Source organism: Electrophorus electricus, chromosome 15, assembly GCF_041902795.1.
Source record: "Electrophorus electricus isolate QZ-2024a chromosome 15, ASM4190279v1, whole genome shotgun sequence".
Taxonomy (NCBI): Eukaryota; Metazoa; Chordata; class Actinopteri; order Gymnotiformes; family Gymnotidae; genus Electrophorus; species Electrophorus electricus.
In genome coordinates this window covers 25,418,146-25,440,775 of record NC_137511.1, presented here as the reverse complement: position 1 = coordinate 25,440,775, position 22,630 = coordinate 25,418,146, and the positions used below count along the sequence as shown (strand labels likewise).

Genomic DNA, 22,630 nt, shown 5'->3' with positions numbered 1-22,630 from the left:
GTGAGTCAGTGTAGTGTGGAGCAGATGTGCAATCGCATCGTCAGTGGAGCGGTTGTGGCGGTATGCAAACTGCAGTGGGTCCGTGGAGGCTGGCAGTGAAGATGTGATGAAGTCTCTAACTAGCTTTTCAAAGCACTTCATCATGACTGATGTGAGGGCGACAGGGCGGTAGTCATTGAGGTCGGAGGGTCGAGGTTTCTTCGGGACGGGGACGATGGTGGACCGCTTGAAGCTGGATGGGACAATACCGAGCGTCAGGGAGAGATTGAAGATGTCGGTGAATACCGGGGCTAGCTGATCTGCGCAGGCTTTGAGGACCCTCCCGCAGATACCGTCTGGTCCCATCGCCTTCCTGGTATTCACCCTTTTAAACACTCTCCTCACGTCACTCTCCGTGATGATGAGAGGGCGCTGTTCTATGGTGGGCCCCGCGCATGTGCCATTGGCTGCGCCGATAGTGCCATTAGCACTAGCGCCGTTAGCATTGGCGCTGTTAGCACTAGCGCCGTTAGCATTGGTGCTGTCAGCACTAGCGCCGTTAGCATTGGTGCTGTTAGCACTAGCAATGCTAGATGTAGCCTCGAAGCGAGCAAAGAATGTATTCAGCTCGTTCGCCAGAGACTCATCCGCACTCATCAGCCCAGAGGGTGGGCTCCTGTAGTCCGTGATCATCCGTATTCCCTGCCACAGGGATCTAGAGCCACTCTGCTGGAACTGTGTCTCTAGTTTCTTCCCGTAGCGCCGCTTCGCCTCCCTCACCGCCCTGCGCACTCCGTATGCTGCAGACTTGTACTCGTCCATGTTCCCGCTGATGATCCCCGCATTGTAGGCAGCAGTTTGAGAGTTCAGAGCCTCGCGGATGGTTCTGTCCACCCAGGGCTTCTGGTTGGAAAACTTCTTGATGGTGATTCTTGGGATCGTGTCGTCCACCAGTTTCCCAATAAATCCTACTACTGCCTCCGTAAACTCGCTGACATCATCAGTGCTGCGCCGGAACATGTCCCAGTCCGCGTCATCCAGAGCGTCCTGCAGAGTGGCCACCGATTGGTCTGTCCAGCGCGCGACCTCCCTCTGAACCGGAGCTTCCCGTTTCAGCCATTGTTTATATTTTGGTAGGAGGAAGATGGCGGCGTGGTCCGACTTACCAAACGGTGGCTGAGCTAGTGCCTTGTAGCTGTCCTTGTATGGGGTGTAGCAGTGATCTAGTGTCCTATTTCCCCTGGTGGGGAAGGTTACGTGCTGGTAAAGGTTGGGCACCGCACGCTTGAGGTTAGCGCTGTTGAAATCCCCAACCACAATAAGTGCAGCGTCCCGGTGCTGTGCCTGAAACTGTGTGAGAGCCTCATGAAGTTCCCACAGTGCAGTGTCCATGTTAGCCTGAGGTGGGATGTACACGGTGTTGATGATGACCGAAGTGAACTCCCGAGGAAGGTAGAAAGGACGAAGTTTGAGGTCGAGCAGCTCCAGGTTGGGTGAGCAGGAGCAGGCGAGAGTAACAACGTTGGCATTGTTGCACCAGCTGTTGTTTACCATCACACACACTCCGCCGCCTCTCGATTTCCCCGAATCTGCCGTCCTGTCCATGCGGTGAACCGAGAAGAACTCGGCCGGCAGGATAGCGTGGTTTGGTACCGCTGGGTTCAGCCACGACTCGGTGAAGCAGAGGAGATTGCAATCCCGAATGTCCCTCTGGAACTTTATCCTGGCCCGGAGGTCGTCTAGCTTGTTATCCAGAGACTGGACGTTGGCTAGCAGGATGCTAGGTAAGGGAGCTCGGTGTGCCCGAGCCCTCAGCCTGTTCCAGCGTGTTCCAATTCAAAACATGTTTGCAAGACAATTAATTTGATTTGTGAGAATGGGTCAGTGTATGAAAATGATGCAACAACATGCCGGCATGTCATTGAAGGCTGAGGGAATGCAAGCCATCTGCTCTTTGTGACCTTCCACATGCTTAGTTACCTTAGGCATTCTTGAGAGACCTTAACATCAAAGGTAAGGTCATTTCAGCCCTTTGCTATGTTTTTGGCTCTACTGTTGTTCCACCACAGCTGACTTTCCTACTTCACACAAATGGTACTAAAAAAATGTGTCGGTAATGGGTACGGAAGCACAACCCAGTTCTGTTCCCGTAGTTCTTCCACCCTACAAAGTCTAGTTGCAAGTCTAATCTAACGTGAATGTTACAGCATAGCCACTGCATTGACAGCATATTTTAAATAGCCTGTAAAAAAAAAAATCCTAAATCTTGCACACTAATACTTTCAGGTAGCAACAACAAACTTGCTGGCTATAATATTGGCCGTGACCAGATGGAGCATTCGGTGTTTTGTGTTGCCAATGATTCAGCAAAACACACGTTTTAAAAACCACTCAGGAAGCCTGCATGCCAACCCTTTAACATAACTCCACCAAACTCGCTGGCTATAAACTGGACCTTGGTCAGAGAGAGCTCACTGATGTTCTTAGCCTGTGAAAAACACATTGGCAATGACATGGCAAAATTAACTTTTAAGAAAACCAACAATGTATGTGCAGCAATGATTAAAAATCACTGACGGAGCCCTTTAAATAGCTCTTTGAGTTACCACAGTCATTAGATGCTTCCAGTTAGACCACATAAAAAATGATTGAACAAAGAAAATCGCTACTGTAAACATTGACATATATAACAAACAGCAGAAAATCACACATTCTAATAACTTTGATCTGATATCGCATAGGTTTGTAGAGAATAGTCCCACTTGTAATATTATAAACCTTGGGCATTCCAAACAGTAAAAAAATTACAAATCATGCAACCCTGAAAAAATGTTAACCAAATTTAAACTTACAACAATGCAGTAGAAAAAAAAGATTATTTAACAAGGAGATTTTCACCAAAGAAGAAGCCATTCTTACTTCCTAGTGTGCTTCTTTTGAATATGTAGAACACAGATTACCTAAAACAATGTCACAGTGTTAAAAATGATAAAGTTGTGAAATGCCTGCAAAATGGGTTCAGCGCAACCTGCTGGTCAGAAAGTCTCCAGCCCCTTATATAGAGCAGAGCGAGTCATAGCTGCTTTGGGTAGGTTAATATCCAAGTCATATCCCAAGATTTGTCTCATTATTTATTATGTTGAGTCTCACCTTTTGTGGTGGATTTCACCAATTATTTCTAACGTGGATACATTAGTATATCATTATAAGCAATCTGAGATGTGAAGATAAGTGAATCACACATGCAGAATTTCTAACAATAACCTGTTTTGTATAGGCTGGCTAGCTGACCATTCAGTGAAATTAAATGTGGTTGCTGAACTTGTTGCAGGTGGGTCAATTTAATTTGACTTAATTGTGTTTCATTTTTAACTCAGCCACTTGCCATGATGCATAAATTAATCTGAGAATAATTTGTTCTAGCTGCAAGATAGTGCTGACTTATCCTAGCTATACTTTATATTTAGCTTGAAATAATTGAGGTTCATCGCTAGAGGGTGCTGTTATTTATATATTTTTTTGGATTATTGATCAGGTAAAAACTAAAATGGATGAGGTGGACCTTTTCTATGTATCATATGGAATTTGAGTATATGAGTGAATGCTACTATGTAAATGTATAAGAATATGTAGATAAGATTATTATGAGATCATCATTTATAATCAAACACACAACTACCCTATACGATTGTATTAAACAGCTACATGCAAAATCATCCTGGCTGATGAGGTTTTTCCACAATAATGGCTATTAGAATTGTTTCAAAAAATGTTGTTTCTGTAACAGATAGACTGAGTCAAGGATGCACGTGACAAGCCATTTTTCTGTTATCCAAAAACAATCAGAAAACATGGGTTCATGTACATTACCTTACTGATGTATATTTTAAAAGTATTCCAATGCACAGAATAAAATTTTAGTAAATGATAAATATATTTGACCAATGGATGTGTACTAGAAAATAAGAATCGTGACAAAACAAACCGAAAGGTTATCGGCGCATGTATTTCATTTGAGGTGGTGTTGTATTCAGGACATGGAGTGAGTCTGACTCTGAGGAGGAGTGAAACTCTGTAGCCCAGGTAGTTGTTCCAGCATCATACCAAATACACATATTATCACTAGCCCATGACCATCCCCTGTCTGGACACCTAGGTATCAGAAAAATGACAAAACAACAAATTCTACAACATTTCTTTTGGCCATCGATTAGGAGTGATGTTGGACACTGCCGTTCATGCCTTACATGGCCGGAAAACCAAATCAGGTCATTCTGTCTGTTCCTCTGTGCCCCATTCCAGCAGTTGGTGAGCCCTTTGAAAAGGTGTTGGTTGATTGTGTGGGCCCTTTGCCAAAGACCCGTTCTGGGCATTGCTACCTATTGACTATAATGTGTGCTGCCACCACGTAACCTGAGGCAATTCCCCTTCGATAACTAAAATTGAAGAGCTGTTATTAAATTCTGCACTACCTTTGGATTGCCCAAAGTTATACAATCTGACCAAGGCATGAACTTTATGTCACATCTGTTCTCAAAGGTGACAATTGAACTTGGTATACAGCACCAATTCTCCAGTGGGGAGATCTTGCACTCCCACACCCTTTCCTGAATGATCTACCTGCCACATAGCAGTGTCTTGTTTCATGTAGTGCAGAAAGCACATCCTTCTTACCTCCGTGATATCATGGGCATATAAAAACTCTAATCACATCAGATTTAAAATCTTGATGCTGCCCTACAAAGCCAAAAATGGGCCAGGCCCTTGATACATTGAGTCAGTAGTCAAAGCCCGATTCATACCTCAGGTGCTTCGAGCCTCAAGTATGGCTCGGCTTGAAATTCCATGCTCCAAGTCTCATGGAAGACAAGCATTGAGACTCACAGATGGTGAAATGAGCTTCCACTTGCTCTCCTGACAGCAGAGCTCTTGCAGTCTTCAAACACAGACTAAAGACCCATCTATTCATGGAATCTGACAAATGACCCTGCTCCTATATTGACTAACTAAATTAGCACTTATTGTAGGGTAGTATTTATTACACTGATGTTGTCTAACAAACTTTAGTCCTTATGCATTTTGTACTTCTAGGTAACGGCAGTGATCCTTTTATTTCTACAGTATTCTAGATCAGTGGTATATTGGACTCTAAACTACTGTAATGGCTAGGGTGTATTCTATGAGTAAATGACAAAGCCCTTTTGTAAGTCACACTGGATAAAAGTGTCTGCTAAATGCCTTAAATGTAAATGTAAATGGAACAAATACATCTCAAGAATTGACACTGTAGTCCCGAGACAAGTCAAGAGAGAAAATGTACAATCCAAAGTCAAGATGGACAGTTACCAAGCACTACCCTTCACATAATTGTCAAGTCACAATATTTAATGTCATTACAATATTTGACACCAGCAAAGCATTTGATGTAGTTTATGAAATTGACAAAATTTTTCCATGCTCTTCAGTCTTGGCCTTGATGGTATGCATGTTTTGTCATGTCTGCTTAGAGATAATGTCGCCACTGGGCATCAAATTCTCTCCCAGGTGCTTTATCAAAGTATTGATCCACAATGTGCTAGTGTCTTGATTCATATAAGTAGAAAAGAGCAACTGTGGGTGTAGGATTCGATGTTATCATTCCTAAAAAGGGTGCCAAGTCACCGGTTTGTCTGCAGTGCACTAAGAATAGGAATACTCCCTGCCGGGGAAACAACCCAAGAATTTCTGCCTGAGAGGCAGAGATACTATCTAATATACTAACAAGGACAGATGCATGTGTGTTAAAAGAAACTGACTGAGATGTACACATCCCACAGGTTTTGAAGTATTTTGGATCAGTGCACATACAACAGAAAGTTTTTTAAACACATTCTGGTGATGTTGACCCTGTCTTCATTTTCCTCTTTTAACAATGTTGGTGTGCTGGCTTATGATTTGTATTTCTTTTCGAATTCTTGTAAAAATGCAAAATATTCAAAGCATTTTGGCTATCCCTGTGTGATAAACACGAGATTGGTCTACACTATGAGTTATGTCATATGCAGCATTTTTATCAAATTTGGCTTTGACTCTGTTTGCAAAATGTCTGATTATTCCATTGCAAATTAATGTACTGAGCTGCACTCTCTTGTCAACATTCAACTTAGGTCAAGCGATATCCTGCACTAATTTATTTCCAATGTGCAAGTTTCATCTTAGTTGACTTACATTTCTGCCCACTTGTACTAACAGCATGCCAGTGAAAACTTTACATGACACCTACATCAGCTAGGTGTGATTTTTTAAAAACAAAAGCAGTGTTCAGGCAAAATTGGTGAGCCACCTTGAGCTGTCCCACGTTTTCACGTGGAAGACCTTGGAGGCCACATTAGTGTAGTAGGTAGTACATCAGTCTAATACTCTGACAAGCTTCTGAGCACCTGTTTATCTGGATTTGACATTAGCTTGCTAAAATAGTGAGCAGACCATGCGGGAGAGTCCTGTCTTTGAATTTGCATATCAGGCCATTTGCAACCCTGAATCAATGACACATGGGGACTCATAATTGAGCGTGAAGAAGTCCAAGGACATAACCCACAAGTGCCCAAAGTATGCAACAGCTGCAATGGCCGAGAGGTTAAGGCATTGGACTTGAAATCCAATGGGGGATCCCCGCGCAGGTTCGACTCCTGCTTGCAGCGTAAGGAGATGACATGTTTCTGTTCTGATTCCTTTACTGGAAGAATGAGTGTACAATGTCCTCTAGGTCTACTTTTGCATATGCTTGCCATGCCATTTGCAACTTTGTGCCAGGGAAACTGTAGGAGTCCTAGGAATTGATGCAGAAATAGCTGCTTTGTCCATAAGTTGTGATGGCCCAGGAATTAAGGTGTTGGTGTGGAACTCCAATGTAGTCTCTCGCAGAATAGAGGATTTAGTTGCTTATTTGAAGTGATTTCTGCAGAGACATCATGCCACCAGTGGGGAGAGATTGCATTCCCAGATCCTTTACTGAACGATCTATCTGCCACATAGCAGTGTCTTGTTTCATGTAGAGGAGAAAGCAAATCCTTTTTACCTGCGTGATGTAAAGGACATGTAAAAACTCTTCAACTATTGGACATTCATCTTAGCTCAGAGAAAGTTCTGGAAGACTATTTCTCACATGCAAATTGCAATGGTGTTTGCCTATGATTCTCTTCCATGTCTTGCACCAGCATTCCAGGGACAGCGGCCTCTTTTCTCTTTAACTATAACTATAACACTTTAGCTCTTACACTGTTCACTCCAGTGCCCACCCACAAGTCACTAACAAGATGATGTACGTGCAAGTAACAGCAGTAGTAGCCGCAGCACAACTGGTGTTCAATCTTCCGAAGTTCACACGTGTTACCCCGCTGCTGCGCTCCCTTCGTTTGCTTCCAGTAGCTGCACACATCAGATTTAAAATCTTGACGCTTAACTACAAAGTCAAAAATGGTGCAGCCCCTTGTTACATTGAGTCAATGGTCAAAGCCTGATTTGTACCTCGAGTGCTTCGAACCTCAGGTATGGCTCGGCGTGAAATTCCATGCTTCAAGTCTCATGGAAGACAAGTGTTTAGATTACTATCTGTTCTGGCTCACAGAAGATGGAATAAACTTCCATTTGCTGTCTTGACAGCAGAGTCCCTTGCAGTCTTCAAACACAGACTAAAGATCTATCTATTCATGGAATATTTAAAGGACAAATGACCCTGCTCCTATATTGACTAACAAACTTTGGTGCTTATTGTTTATTGCACTTATCATTGTTTAAGATAGACCTTATGCATTTTGTACTTCTAGGCAACAGCAGTGATCCCTTTTTTCTACAGTATTCTAGATCATTGGTATGTTGGACTCTAATCTACTGTAATGGCTAGGATGTATTCTATGAGTAAATGACAAAGCACTTTTGTAAGTCGCTCTGGATAAGAGTGTCTGGGAAATGCCGTAAATGTAAATGTATATGTATATGTAACAAGTACATCTCAGGACTTGACATTCAAGTCATATCCCAAGATAGGTCTCCTTTCGCATATGCTTGCCATGCCATTTGCAACTTCGTGCCAGTGAAACTGTAGGAGTCCTACGAATTGATGCAGAAATAGCTGCTTTGTCCATAAGTTGTGATGGCCCAGGAATTAAGGTGTTGGTGTGGAACTCCAATGTAGTCTCTTGCAGAATAGAGAATTTAGTTGCTTATTTGAAGTGATGTGGACTCATAATTGACACATGTGGACTCATAATTGAGCTTGAAGAAGTCCAAGGACATAACCCACAAGTGCCCAAAGTATGCAACAGCTGCAATGGCCGAGAGATTAAGGCCTTGGTCATAGGGCGACCCTGTCCACTTCTCTGTATAGATAGACCTCATGTTAAGGTAAGCATTACCATAGTAAATTCCTTAAAACGTAACATGCCAATTCTGGACCTGGAGAGTTTAGTTCCAAACGGAATGTAAAGCAAGTGCTAAATGAAATGCAATTTTTCAAGAATCTTAGAGCCAGCTGTATACTCTGTGGAAGACTGGATCACCAGGACAGGAAGTGGGCACTCTAGCTCTTTCTTAATTTGGACATCCCTTAGCAAAAACTTTTAAATAGAGAAGGCATGATCTCACCTCCAGCAACTGGTTGAAGTCAAAGTGGGCTTGTCTGGGAATTGAACCCAGGACCTCTCACACCCAAAGCGAGAATCATACCCCTAGACCAACAAGCCATCATTAAACTCAGTATAGCCCTTTTTTTGACTGGGCAATGTTAAGAAACAGAATTGAGGTGGTCTTTCAGTTCTTTTACTCTTTCATGAAGCGACACTAACATATGGTGCAAGACACCTGTGGATCCAAAGTAAGTATAAAGAGCTCGTTCCCGATTTGAACCTGGAATCCGTCGCACCCTAAGCAGGAATCATACGCCTAGACCAACAAGCCCATTGCATTTGTTTACCTTTGGATTTTTGTCTCATGTCCACATTTGGACACCTTCTGCTCATTTGGCATTCTTGACTTATTACAATTTTCATTTTATTAATTTAGAGTTCTTTTGATGACTGATGACTTTGCAACATTGCAAGGTACATACTTGACAGGTATTATTCCTTGTCATTGATCTACCACTAGAAACAATTCAAAACATGTTTGCAAGACAATTAATTTGATTTGTGAGAATGGGTCAGTGTATGAAAATGATGCAACAACATGCCGGCATGTCATTGAAGGCTGAGGGAATGCAAGCCATCTGCTCTTTGTGACCTTCCACATGCTTAGTTACCTTAGGCATTCTTGAGAGACCTTAACATCAAAGGTAAGGTCATTTCAGCCCTTTGCTATGTTTTTGGCTCTACTGTTGTTCCACCACAGCTGACTTTCCTACTTCACACAAATGGTACTAAAAAATGTGTCGGTAAAGGGTACGGAAGCACAACCCAGTTCTGTTCCCGTAGTTCTTCCACCCTACAAAGTCTAGTTGCAAGTCTAATCTAACGTGAATGTTACAGCATAGCCACTGCATTGACAGCATATTTTAAATAGCCTGTAAAAAAAAAAAACCTAAATCTTGCACACTAATACTTTCAGGTAGCAACAACAAACTTGCTGGCTATAATATTGGCCGTGACCAGATGGAGCATTCGGTGTTTTGTGTTGCCAATGATTTAGCAAAACACACGTTTTAAAAACCACTCAGGAAGCCCGCATGCCAACCCTTTAACATAACTCCACCAAACTCGCTGGCTATAAACTAGACCTTGGTCAGAGAGAGCTCACTGATGTTCTTAGCCTGTGAAAAACACATTGGCAATGACATGGCAAAATTAACTTTTAAGAAAACCAACAATGTATGTGCAGCAATGATTAAAAATCACTGACGGAGCCCTTTAAATAGCTCTTTGAGTTACCACAGTCATTAGATGCTTCCAGTTAGACCACATAAAAAATGATTGAACAAAGAAAATCGCTACTGTAAACATTGACATATATAACAAACAGCAGAAAATCACACATTCTAATAACTTTGATCTGATATCGCATAGGTTTGTAGAGAATAGTCCCACTTGTAATATTATAAACCTTGGGCATTCCAAACAGTAAAAAAATTACAAATCATGCAACCCTGAAAAAATGTTAACCAAATTTAAACTTACAACAATGCAGTAGAAAAAAAAGATTATTTAACAAGGAGATTTTCACCAAAGAAGAAGCCATTCTTACTTCCTAGTGTGCTTCTTTTGAATATGTAGAACACAGATTACCTAAAACAATGTCACAGTGTTAAAAATGATAAAGTTGTGAAATGCCTGCAAAATGGGTTCAGCGCAACCTGCTGGTCAGAAAGTCTCCAGCCCCTTATATAGAGCAGAGCGAGTCATAGCTGCTTTGGGTAGGTTAATATCCAAGTCATATCCCAAGATTTGTCTCATTATTTATTATGTTGAGTCTCACCTTTTGTGGTGGATTTCACCAATTATTTCTAACGTGGATACATTAGTATATCATTATAAGCAATCTGAGATGTGAAGATAAGTGAATCACACATGCAGAATTTCTAACAATAACCTGTTTTGTATAGGCTGGCTAGCTGACCATTCAGTGAAATTAAATGTGGTTGCTGAACTTGTTGCAGGTGGGTCAATTTAATTTGACTTAATTGTGTTTCATTTTTAACTCAGCCACTTGCCATGATGCATAAATTAATCTGAGAATAATTTGTTCTAGCTGCAAGATAGTGCTGATTTATCCTAGCTATACTTTATATTTAGCTTGAAATAATTGAGGTTCATCGCTAGAGGGTGCTGTTATTTATATATTTTTTTGGATTATTGATCAGGTAAAAACTAAAATGGATGAGGTGGACCTTTTCTATGTATCATATGGAATTTGAGTATATGAGTGAATGCTACTATGTAAATGTATAAGAATATGTAGATAAGATTATTATGAGATCATCATTTATAATCAAACACACAACTACCCTATACGATTGTATTAAACAGCTACATGCAAAATCATCCTGGCTGATGAGGTTTTTCCACAATAATGGCTATTAGAATTGTCTCAAAAAATGTTGTTTCTGTAACAGATAGACTGAGTCAAGGATGCATGTGACAAGCCATTTTTCTGTTATCCAAAAACAATCAGAAAACATGGGTTCATGTACATTACCTTACTGATGTATATTTTAAAAGTATTCCAATGCACAGAATAAAATTTTAGTAAATGATAAATATATTTGACCAATGGATGTGTACTAGAAAATAAGAATCGTGACAAAACAAACCGAAAGGTTATCGGCGCATGTATTTCATTTGAGGTGGTGTTGTATTCAGGACATGGAGTGAGTCTGATTCTGAGGAGGAGTGAAACTCTGTAGCCCAGGTAGTTGTTCCAGCATCATACCAAATACACATATTATCACTAGCCCATGACCATCCCCTGTCTGGACACCTAGGTATCAGAAAAATGACAAAACAACAAATTCTACAACATTTCTTTTGGCCATCGATTAGGAGTGATGTTGGACACTGCCGTTCATGCCTTACATGGCCGGAAAACCAAATCAGGTCATTCTGTCTGTTCCTCTGTGCCCCATTCCAGCAGTTGGTGAGCCCTTTGAAAAGGTGTTGGTTGATTGTGTGGGCCCTTTGCCAAAGACCCGTTCTGGGCATTGCTACCTATTGACTATAATGTGTGCTGCCACCACGTAACCTGAGGCAATTCCCCTTCGATAACTAAAATTGAAGAGCTGTTATTAAATTCTGCACTACCTTTGGATTGCCCAAAGTTATACAATCTGACCAAGGCATGAACTTTATGTCACATCTGTTCTCAAAGGTGACAATTGAACTTGGTATACAGCACCAATTCTCCAGTGGGGAGATCTTGCACTCCCACACCCTTTCCTGAATGATCTACCTGCCACATAGCAGTGTCTTGTTTCATGTAGTGCAGAAAGCACATCCTTCTTACCTCCGTGATATCATGGGCATATAAAAACTCTAATCACATCAGATTTAAAATCTTGATGCTGCCCTACAAAGCCAAAAATGGGCCAGGCCCTTGATACATTGAGTCAGTAGTCAAAGCCCGATTCATACCTCAGGTGCTTCGAGCCTCAAGTATGGCTCGGCTTGAAATTCCATGCTCCAAGTCTCATGGAAGACAAGCATTGAGACTCACAGATGGTGAAATGAGCTTCCACTTGCTCTCCTGACAGCAGAGCTCTTGCAGTCTTCAAACACAGACTAAAGACCCATCTATTCATGGAATCTGACAAATGACCCTGCTCCTATATTGACTAACTAAATTAGCACTTATTGTAGGGTAGTATTTATTACACTGATGTTGTCTAACAAACTTTAGTCCTTATGCATTTTGTACTTCTAGGTAACGGCAGTGATCCTTTTATTTCTACAGTATTCTAGATCAGTGGTATATTGGACTCTAAACTACTGTAATGGCTAGGGTGTATTCTATGAGTAAATGACAAAGCCCTTTTGTAAGTCACACTGGATAAAAGTGTCTGCTAAATGCCTTAAATGTAAATGTAATTGGAACAAATACATCTCAAGAATTGACACTGTAGTCCCGAGACAAGTCAAGAGAGAAAATGTACAATCCAAAGTCAAGATGGACAGTTACCAAGCACTACCCTTCACATAATTGTCAAGTCACAATATTTAATGTCATTACAATATTTGACACCAGCAAAGCATTTGATGTAGTTTATGAAATTGACAAAATTTTTCCATGCTCTTCAGTCTTGGCCTTGATGGTATGCATGTTTTGTCATGTCTGCTTAGAGATAATGTCGCCACTGGGCATCAAATTCTCTCCCAGGTGCTTTATCAAAGTATTGATCCACAATGTGCTAGTGTCTTGATTCATATAAGTAGAAAAGAGCAACTGTGGGTGTAGGATTCGATGTTATCATTCCTAAAAAGGGTGCCAAGTCACCGGTTTGTCTGCAGTGCACTAAGAATAGGAATACTCCCTGCCGGGGAAACAACCCAAGAATTTCTGCCTGAGAGGCAGAGATACTATCTAATATACTAACAAGGACAGATGCATGTGTGTTAAAAGAAACTGACTGAGATGTACACATCCCACAGGTTTTGAAGTATTTTGGATCAGTGCACATACAACAGAAAGTTTTTTAAACACATTCTGGTGATGTTGACCCTGTCTTCATTTTCCTCTTTTAACAATGTTGGTGTGCTGGCTTATGATTTGTATTTCTTTTCGAATTCTTGTAAAAATGCAAAATATTCAAAGCATTTTGACTATCCCTGTGTGATAAACACGAGATTGGTCTACACTATGAGTTATGTCATATGCAGCATTTTTATCAAATTTGGCTTTGACTCTGTTTGCAAAATGTCTGATTATTCCATTGCAAATTAATGTACTGAGCTGCACTCTCTTGTCAACATTCAACTTAGGTCAAGCGATATCCTGCACTAATTTATTTCCAATGTGCAAGTTTCATCTTTGTTGACTTACATTTCTGCCCACTTGTACTAACAGCATGCCAGTGAAAACTTTACATGACACCTACATCAGCTAGGTGTGATTTTTTAAAAACAAAAGCAGTGTTCAGGCAAAATTGGTGAGCCACCTTGAGCTGTCCCACGTTTTCACGTGACGTGGAAGACCTTGGAGGCCACATTAGTGTAGTAGGTAGTGCATCAGTCTAATACTCTGACAAGCTTCTGAGCACCTGTTTATCTGGAATTGACATTAGCTTGCTAAAATAGTGAGCAGACCATGCGGGAGAGTCCTGTCTTTGAATTTGCATATCAGGCCATTTGCAACCCTGAATCAATGACACATGGGGACTCATAATTGAGCTTGAAGAAGTCCAAGGACATAACCCACAAGTGCCCAAAGTATGCAACAGCTGCAATGGCCGAGAGATTAAAGCCTTGGTCATAGGGCGACCCTGTCCACTTCTCTGTATAGATAGACCTCATGTTAAGGTAAACATTACCATAGTAAATTCCTTAAAACGTAACATGCCAATTCTGGACCTGGAGAGTTTAGTTCCAAACGGAATGTAAAGCAAGTGCTAAATGAAATGCAATTTTTCAAGAATCTTAGAGCCAGCTGTATACTCTGTGGAAGACTGGATCACCAGGACAGGAAGTGGGCACTCTAGCTCTTTCTTAATTTGGACATCCCTTAGCAAAAACTTTTAAATAGAGAAGGCATGATCTCACCTCCAGCAACTGGTTGAAGTCAAAGTGGGCTTGTCTGGGAATTGAACCCAGGACCTCTCACACCCAAAGCGAGAATCATACCCCTAGACCAACAAGCCATCATTAAACTCAGTATAGCCCTTTTTTTGACTGGGCAATGTTAAGAAACAGAATTGAGGTGGTCTTTCAGTTCTTTTACTCTTTCATGAAGCGACACTAACATATGGTGCAAGACACCTGTGGATCCAAAGTAAGTATAAAGAGCTCGTTCCCGATTTGAACCTGGAATCCGTCGCACCCTAAGCAAGAATCATACGCCTAGACCAACAAGCCCATTGCATTTGTTTACCTTTGGATTTTTGTCTCATGTCCACATTTGGACACCTTCTGCTCATTTGGCATTCTTGACTTATTACAATTTTCATTTTATTAATTTAGAGTTCTTTTGATGACTGATGACTTTGCAACATTGCAAGGTACATACTTGACAGGTATTATTCCTTGTCATTGATCTACCACTAGAAACAATTCAAAACATGTTTGCAAGACAATTAATTTGATTTGTGAGAATGGGTCAGTGTATGAAAATGATGCAACAACATGCCGGCATGTCATTGAAGGCTGAGGGAATGCAAGCCATCTGCTCTTTGTGACCTTCCACATGCTTAGTTACCTTAGGCATTCTTGAGAGACCTTAACATCAAAGGTAAGGTCATTTCAGCCCTTTGCTATGTTTTTGGCTCTACTGTTGTTCCACCACAGCTGACTTTCCTACTTCACACAAATGGTACTAAAAAATGTGTCGGTAAAGGGTACGGAAGCACAACCCAGTTCTGTTCCCGTAGTTCTTCCACCCTACAAAGTCTAGTTGCAAGTCTAATCTAACGTGAATGTTACAGCATAGCCACTGCATTGACAGCATATTTTAAATAGCCTGTAAAAAAAAAAAACCTAAATCTTGCACACTAATACTTTCAGGTAGCAACAACAAACTTGCTGGCTATAATATTGGCCGTGACCAGATGGAGCATTCGGTGTTTTGTGTTGCCAATGATTTAGCAAAACACACGTTTTAAAAACCACTCAGGAAGCCCGCATGCCAACCCTTTAACATAACTCCACCAAACTCGCTGGCTATAAACTAGACCTTGGTCAGAGAGAGCTCACTGATGTTCTTAGCCTGTGAAAAACACATTGGCAATGACATGGCAAAATTAACTTTTAAGAAAACCAACAATGTATGTGCAGCAATGATTAAAAATCACTGACGGAGCCCTTTAAATAGCTCTTTGAGTTACCACAGTCATTAGATGCTTCCAGTTAGACCACATAAAAAATGATTGAACAAAGAAAATCGCTACTGTAAACATTGACATATATAACAAACAGCAGAAAATCACACATTCTAATAACTTTGATCTGATATCGCATAGGTTTGTAGAGAATAGTCCCACTTGTAATATTATAAACCTTGGGCATTCCAAACAGTAAAAAAATTACAAATCATGCAACCCTGAAAAAATGTTAACCAAATTTAAACTTACAACAATGCAGTAGAAAAAAAAGATTATTTAACAAGGAGATTTTCACCAAAGAAGAAGCCATTCTTACTTCCTAGTGTGCTTCTTTTGAATATGTAGAACACAGATTACCTAAAACAATGTCACAGTGTTAAAAATGATAAAGTTGTGAAATGCCTGCAAAATGGGTTCAGCGCAACCTGCTGGTCAGAAAGTCTCCAGCCCCTTATATAGAGCAGAGCGAGTCATAGCTGCTTTGGGTAGGTTAATATCCAAGTCATATCCCAAGATTTGTCTCATTATTTATTATGTTGAGTCTCACCTTTTGTGGTGGATTTCACCAATTATTTCTAACGTGGATACATTAGTATATCATTATAAGCAATCTGAGATGTGAAGATAAGTGAATCACACATGCAGAATTTCTAACAATAACCTGTTTTGTATAGGCTGGCTAGCTGACCATTCAGTGAAATTAAATGTGGTTGCTGAACTTGTTGCAGGTGGGTCAATTTAATTTGACTTAATTGTGTTTCATTTTTAACTCAGCCACTTGCCATGATGCATAAATTAATCTGAGAATAATTTGTTCTAGCTGCAAGATAGTGCTGACTTATCCTAGCTATACTTTATATTTAGCTTGAAATAATTGAGGTTCATCGCTAGAGGGTGCTGTTATTTATATATTTTTTTGGATTATTGATCAGGTAAAAACTAAAATGGATGAGGTGGACCTTTTCTATGTATCATATGGAATTTGAGTATATGAGTGAATGCTACTATGTAAATGTATAAGAATATGTAGATAAGATTATTATGAGATCATCATTTATAATCAAACACACAACTACCCTATACGATTGTATTAAACAGCTACATGCAAAATCATCCTGGCTGATGAGGTTTTTCCACAATAATGGCTATTAGAATTGTCTCAAAAAATGTTGTTTCTGTAACAGATAGACTGAGTCAAGGATGCACGTGACAAGCCATTTTTCTGTTATCCAAAAACAATCAGAAAACATGGGTTCATGTACATTACCTTACTGATGTATATTTTAAAAGTATTCCAATGCACAGAATAAAATTTTAGTAAATGATAAATATATTTGACCAATGGATGTGTACTAGAAAATAAGAATCGTGACAAAACAAACCGAAAGGTTATCGGCGCATGTATTTCATTTGAGGTGGTGTTGTATTCAGGACATGGAGTGAGTCTGATTCTGAGGAGGAGTGAAACTCTGTAGCCCAGGTAGTTGTTCCAGCATCATACCAAATACACATATTATCACTAGCCCATGACCATCCCCTGTCTGGACACCTAGGTATCAGAAAAATGACAAAACAACAAATTCTACAACATTTCTTTTGGCCATCGATTAGGAGTGATGTTGGACACTGCCGTTCATGCCTTACATGGCCGGAAAACCAAATCAGGTCATTCTGTCTGTTCCTCTGTGCCCCATTCCAGCAGTTGGTGAGCCCTTTGAAAAGGTGTTGGTTGATTGTGTGGGCCCTTTGCCAAAGACCCGTTCTGGGCATTGCTACCTATTGACTATAATGTGTGCTGCCACCACGTAACCTGAGGCAATTCCCCTTCGATAACTAAAATTGAAGAGCTGTTATTAAATTCTGCACTACCTTTGGATTGCCCAAAGTTATACAATCTGACCAAGGCATGAACTTTATGTCACATCTGTTCTCAAAGGTGACAATTGAACTTGGTATACAGCACCAATTCTCCAGTGGGGAGATCTTGCACTCCCACACCCTTTCCTGAATGATCTACCTGCCACATAGCAGTGTCTTGTTTCATGTAGTGCAGAAAGCACATCCTTCTTACCTCCGTGATATCATGGGCATATAAAAACTCTAATCACATCAGATTTAAAATCTTGATGCTGCCCTACAAAGCCAAAAATGGGCCAGGCCCTTGATACATTGAGTCAGTAGTCAAAGCCCGATTCATACCTCAGGTGCTTCGAGCCTCAAGTATGGCTCGGCTTGAAATTCCATGCTCCAAGTCTCATGGAAGACAAGCATTGAGACTCACAGATGGTGAAATGAGCTTCCACTTGCTCTCCTGACAGCAGAGCTCTTGCAGTCTTCAAACACAAACTAAAGACCCATCTATTCATGGAATCTGACAAATGACCCTGCTCCTATATTGACTAACTAAATTAGCACTTATTGTAGGGTAGTATTTATTACACTGATGTTGTCTAACAAACTTTAGTCCTTATGCATTTTGTACTTCTAGGTAACGGCAGTGATCCTTTTATTTCTACAGTATTCTAGATCAGTGGTATATTGGACTCTAAACTACTGTAATGGCTAGGGTGTATTCTATGAGTAAATGACAAAGCCCTTTTGTAAGTCACACTGGATAAAAGTGTCTGCTAAATGCCTTAAATGTAAATGTAAATGGAACAAATACATCTCAAGAATTGACACTGTAGTCCCGAGACAAGTCAAGAGAGAAAATGTACAATCCAAAGTCAAGATGGACAGTTACCAAGCACTACCCTTCACATAATTGTCAAGTCACAATATTTAATGTCATTACAATATTTGACACCAGCAAAGCATTTGATGTAGTTTATGAAATTGACAAAATTTTTCCATGCTCTTCAGTCTTGGCCTTGATGGTATGCATGTTTTGTCATGTCTGCTTAGAGATAATGTCGCCACTGGGCATCAAATTCTCTCCCAGGTGCTTTATCAAAGTATTGATCCACAATGTGCTAGTGTCTTGATTCATATAAGTAGAAAAGAGCAACTGTGGGTGTAGGATTCGATGTTATCATTCCTAAAAAGGGTGCCAAGTCACCGGTTTGTCTGCAGTGCACTAAGAATAGGAATACTCCCTGCCGGGGAAACAACCCAAGAATTTCTGCCTGAGAGGCAGAGATACTATCTAATATACTAACAAGGACAGATGCATGTGTGTTAAAAGAAACTGACTGAGATGTACACATCCCACAGGTTTTGAAGTATTTTGGATCAGTGCACATACAACAGAAAGTTTTTTAAACACATTCTGGTGATGTTGACCCTGTCTTCATTTTCCTCTTTTAACAATGTTGGTGTGCTGGCTTATGATTTGTATTTCTTTTCGAATTCTTGTAAAAATGCAAAATATTCAAAGCATTTTGACTATCCCTGTGTGATAAACACGAGATTGGTCTACACTATGAGTTATGTCATATGCAGCATTTTTATCAAATTTGGCTTTGACTCTGTTTGCAAAATGTCTGATTATTCCATTGCAAATTAATGTACTGAGCTGCACTCTCTTGTCAACATTCAACTTAGGTCAAGCGATATCCTGCACTAATTTATTTCCAATGTGCAAGTTTCATCTTTGTTGACTTACATTTCTGCCCACTTGTACTAACAGCATGCCAGTGAAAACTTTACATGACACCTACATCAGCTAGGTGTGATTTTTTAAAAACAAAAGCAGTGTTCAGGCAAAATTGGTGAGCCACCTTGAGCTGTCCCACGTTTTCACGTGACGTGGAAGACCTTGGAGGCCACATTAGTGTAGTAGGTAGTGCATCAGTCTAATACTCTGACAAGCTTCTGAGCACCTGTTTATCTGGAATTGACATTAGCTTGCTAAAATAGTGAGCAGACCATGCGGGAGAGTCCTGTCTTTGAATTTGCATATCAGGCCATTTGCAACCCTGAATCAATGACACATGGGGACTCATAATTGAGCTTGAAGAAGTCCAAGGACATAACCCACAAGTGCCCAAAGTATGCAACAGCTGCAATGGCCGAGAGATTAAAGCCTTGGTCATAGGGCGACCCTGTCCACTTCTCTGTATAGATAGACCTCATGTTAAGGTAAACATTACCATAGTAAATTCCTTAAAACGTAACATGCCAATTCTGGACCTGGAGAGTTTAGTTCCAAACGGAATGTAAAGCAAGTGCTAAATGAAATGCAATTTTTCAAGAATCTTAGAGCCAGCTGTATACTCTGTGGAAGACTGGATCACCAGGACAGGAAGTGGGCACTCTAGCTCTTTCTTAATTTGGACATCCCTTAGCAAAAACTTTTAAATAGAGAAGGCATGATCTCACCTCCAGCAACTGGTTGAAATCAAAGTGGGCTTGTCTGGGAATTGAACCCAGGACCTCTCACACCCAAAGCAAGAATCATACCCCTAGACCAACAAGCCATCATTAAACTCACTACAGCCCTTTTTTTGACTGGGCAATGTTAAGAAACAGAATTGAGGTGGTCTTTCAGTTCTTTTACTCTTTCATGAAGCGACACTAACATATGGTGCAAGACACCTGTGGATCCAAAGTAAGTATAAAGAGCTCGTTCCCGATTTGAACCTGGAATCCGTCGCACCCTAAGCAAGAATCATACGCCTAGACCAACAAGCCCATTGCATTTGTTTACCTTTGGATTTTTGTCTCATGTCCACATTTGGACACCTTCTGCTCATTTGGCATTCTTGACTTATTACAATTTTCATTTTATTAATTTAGAGTTCTTTTGATGACTGATGACTTTGCAACATTGCAAGGTACATACTTGACAGGTATTATTCCTTGTCATTGATCTACCACTAGAAACAATTCAAAACATGTTTGCAAGATAATTAATTTGATTTGTGAGAATGGGTCAGTGTATGAAAATGATGCAACAACATGCCGGCATGTCATTGAAGGCTGAGGGAATGCAAGCCATCTGCTCTTTGTGACCTTCCACATGCTTAGTTACCTTAGGCATTCTTGAGAGACCTTAACATCAAAGGTAAGGTCATTTCAGCCCTTTGCTATGTTTTTGGCTCTACTGTTGTTCCACCACAGCTGACTTTCCTACTTCACACAAATGGTACTAAAAAATGTGTCGGTAAAGGGTACGGAAGCACAACCCAGTTCTGTTCCCGTAGTTCTTCCACCCTACAAAGTCTAGTTGCAAGTCTAATCTAACGTGAATGTTACAGCATAGCCACTGCATTGACAGCATATTTTAAATAGCCTGTAAAAAAAAAAAACCTAAATCTTGCACACTAATACTTTCAGGTAGCAACAACAAACTTGCTGGCTATAATATTGGCCGTGACCAGATGGAGCATTCGGTGTTTTGTGTTGCCAATGATTCAGCAAAACACACGTTTTAAAAACCACTCAGGAAGCCCGCATGCCAACCCTTTAACATAACTCCACCAAGCTCGCTGGCTATAAACTAGACCTTGGTCAGAGAGAGCTCACTGATGTTCTTAGCCTGTGAAAAACACATTGGCAATGACATGGCAAAATTAACTTTTAAGAAAACCAACAATGTATGTGCAGCAATGATTAAAAATCACTGACGGAGCCCTTTAAATAGCTCTTTGAGTTACCACAGTCATTAGATGCTTCCAGTTAGACCACATAAAAAATGATTGAACAAAGAAAATCGCTACTGTAAACATTGACATATATAACAAACAGCAGAAAATCACACATTCTAATAACTTTGATCTGATATCGCATAGGTTTGTAGAGAATAGTCCCACTTGTAATATTATAAACCTTGGGCATTCCAAACAGTAAAAAAATTACAAATCATGCAACCCTGAAAAAATGTTAACCAAATTTAAACTTACAACAATGCAGTAGAAAAAAAAGATTATTTAACAAGGAGATTTTCACCAAAGAAGAAGCCATTCTTACTTCCTAGTGTGCTTCTTTTGAATATGTAGAACACAGATTACCTAAAACAATGTCACAGTGTTAAAAATGATAAAGTTGTGAAATGCCTGCAAAATGGGTTCAGCGCAACCTGCTGGTCAGAAAGTCTCCAGCCCCTTATATAGAGCAGAGCGAGTCATAGCTGCTTTGGGTAGGTTAATATCCAAGTCATATCCCAAGATTTGTCTCATTATTTATTATGTTGAGTCTCACCTTTTGTGGTGGATTTCACCAATTATTTCTAACGTGGATACATTAGTATATCATTATAAGCAATCTGAGATGTGAAGATAAGTGAATCACACATGCAGAATTTCTAACAATAACCTGTTTTGTATAGGCTGGCTAGCTGACCATTCAGTGAAATTAAATGTGGTTGCTGAACTTGTTGCAGGTGGGTCAATTTAATTTGACTTAATTGTGTTTCATTTTTAACTCAGCCACTTGCCATGATGCATAAATTAATCTGAGAATAATTTGTTCTAGCTGCAAGATAGTGCTGACTTATCCTAGCTATACTTTATATTTAGCTTGAAATAATTGAGGTTCATCGCTAGAGGGTGCTGTTATTTATATATTTTTTTGGATTATTGATCAGGTAAAAACTAAAATGGATGAGGTGGACCTTTTCTATGTATCATATGGAATTTGAGTATATGAGTGAATGCTACTATGTAAATGTATAAGAATATGTAGATAAGATTATTATGAGATCATCATTTATAATCAAACACACAACTACCCTATACGATTGTATTAAACAGCTACATGCAAAATCATCCTGGCTGATGAGGTTTTTCCACAATAATGGCTATTAGAATTGTCTCAAAAAATGTTGTTTCTGTAACAGATAGACTGAGTCAAGGATGCACGTGACAAGCCATTTTTCTGTTATCCAAAAACAATCAGAAAACATGGGTTCATGTACATTACCTTACTGATGTATATTTTAAAAGTATTCCAATGCACAGAATAAAATTTTAGTAAATGATAAATATATTTGACCAATGGATGTGTACTAGAAAATAAGAATCGTGACAAAACAAACCGAAAGGTTATCGGCGCATGTATTTCATTTGAGGTGGTGTTGTATTCAGGACATGGAGTGAGTCTGATTCTGAGGAGGAGTGAAACTCTGTAGCCCAGGTAGTTGTTCCAGCATCATACCAAATACACATATTATCACTAGCCCATGACCATCCCCTGTCTGGACACCTAGGTATCAGAAAAATG

The 22,630-nt window shown here is 40.1% G+C and overlaps 4 non-coding genes across 4 annotated transcripts; 1 reads left to right on the top strand and 3 right to left on the bottom strand.

Annotated features, from left to right (window-relative positions):
- Window positions 1-6,577: 6,577 nt before the first annotated feature.
- Window positions 6,578-6,659, top strand: trnas-uga (transfer RNA serine (anticodon UGA)). The gene has a single exon. It is a non-coding gene; the product is annotated as a tRNA-Ser (tRNA).
- Window positions 6,660-8,627: 1,968 nt separating this feature from the next.
- trnap-ugg (transfer RNA proline (anticodon UGG)) lies at window positions 8,628-8,699 on the bottom strand. The gene has a single exon. It is a non-coding gene; the product is annotated as a tRNA-Pro (tRNA).
- A 5,522-nt stretch (window positions 8,700-14,221) lies between these two features.
- On the bottom strand, window positions 14,222-14,293 carry trnap-ugg (transfer RNA proline (anticodon UGG)). The gene has a single exon. It is a non-coding gene; the product is annotated as a tRNA-Pro (tRNA).
- Window positions 14,294-19,815: 5,522 nt separating this feature from the next.
- trnap-ugg (transfer RNA proline (anticodon UGG)) lies at window positions 19,816-19,887 on the bottom strand. The gene has a single exon. It is a non-coding gene; the product is annotated as a tRNA-Pro (tRNA).
- Between the last annotated feature and the right edge of the window lie 2,743 nt (window positions 19,888-22,630).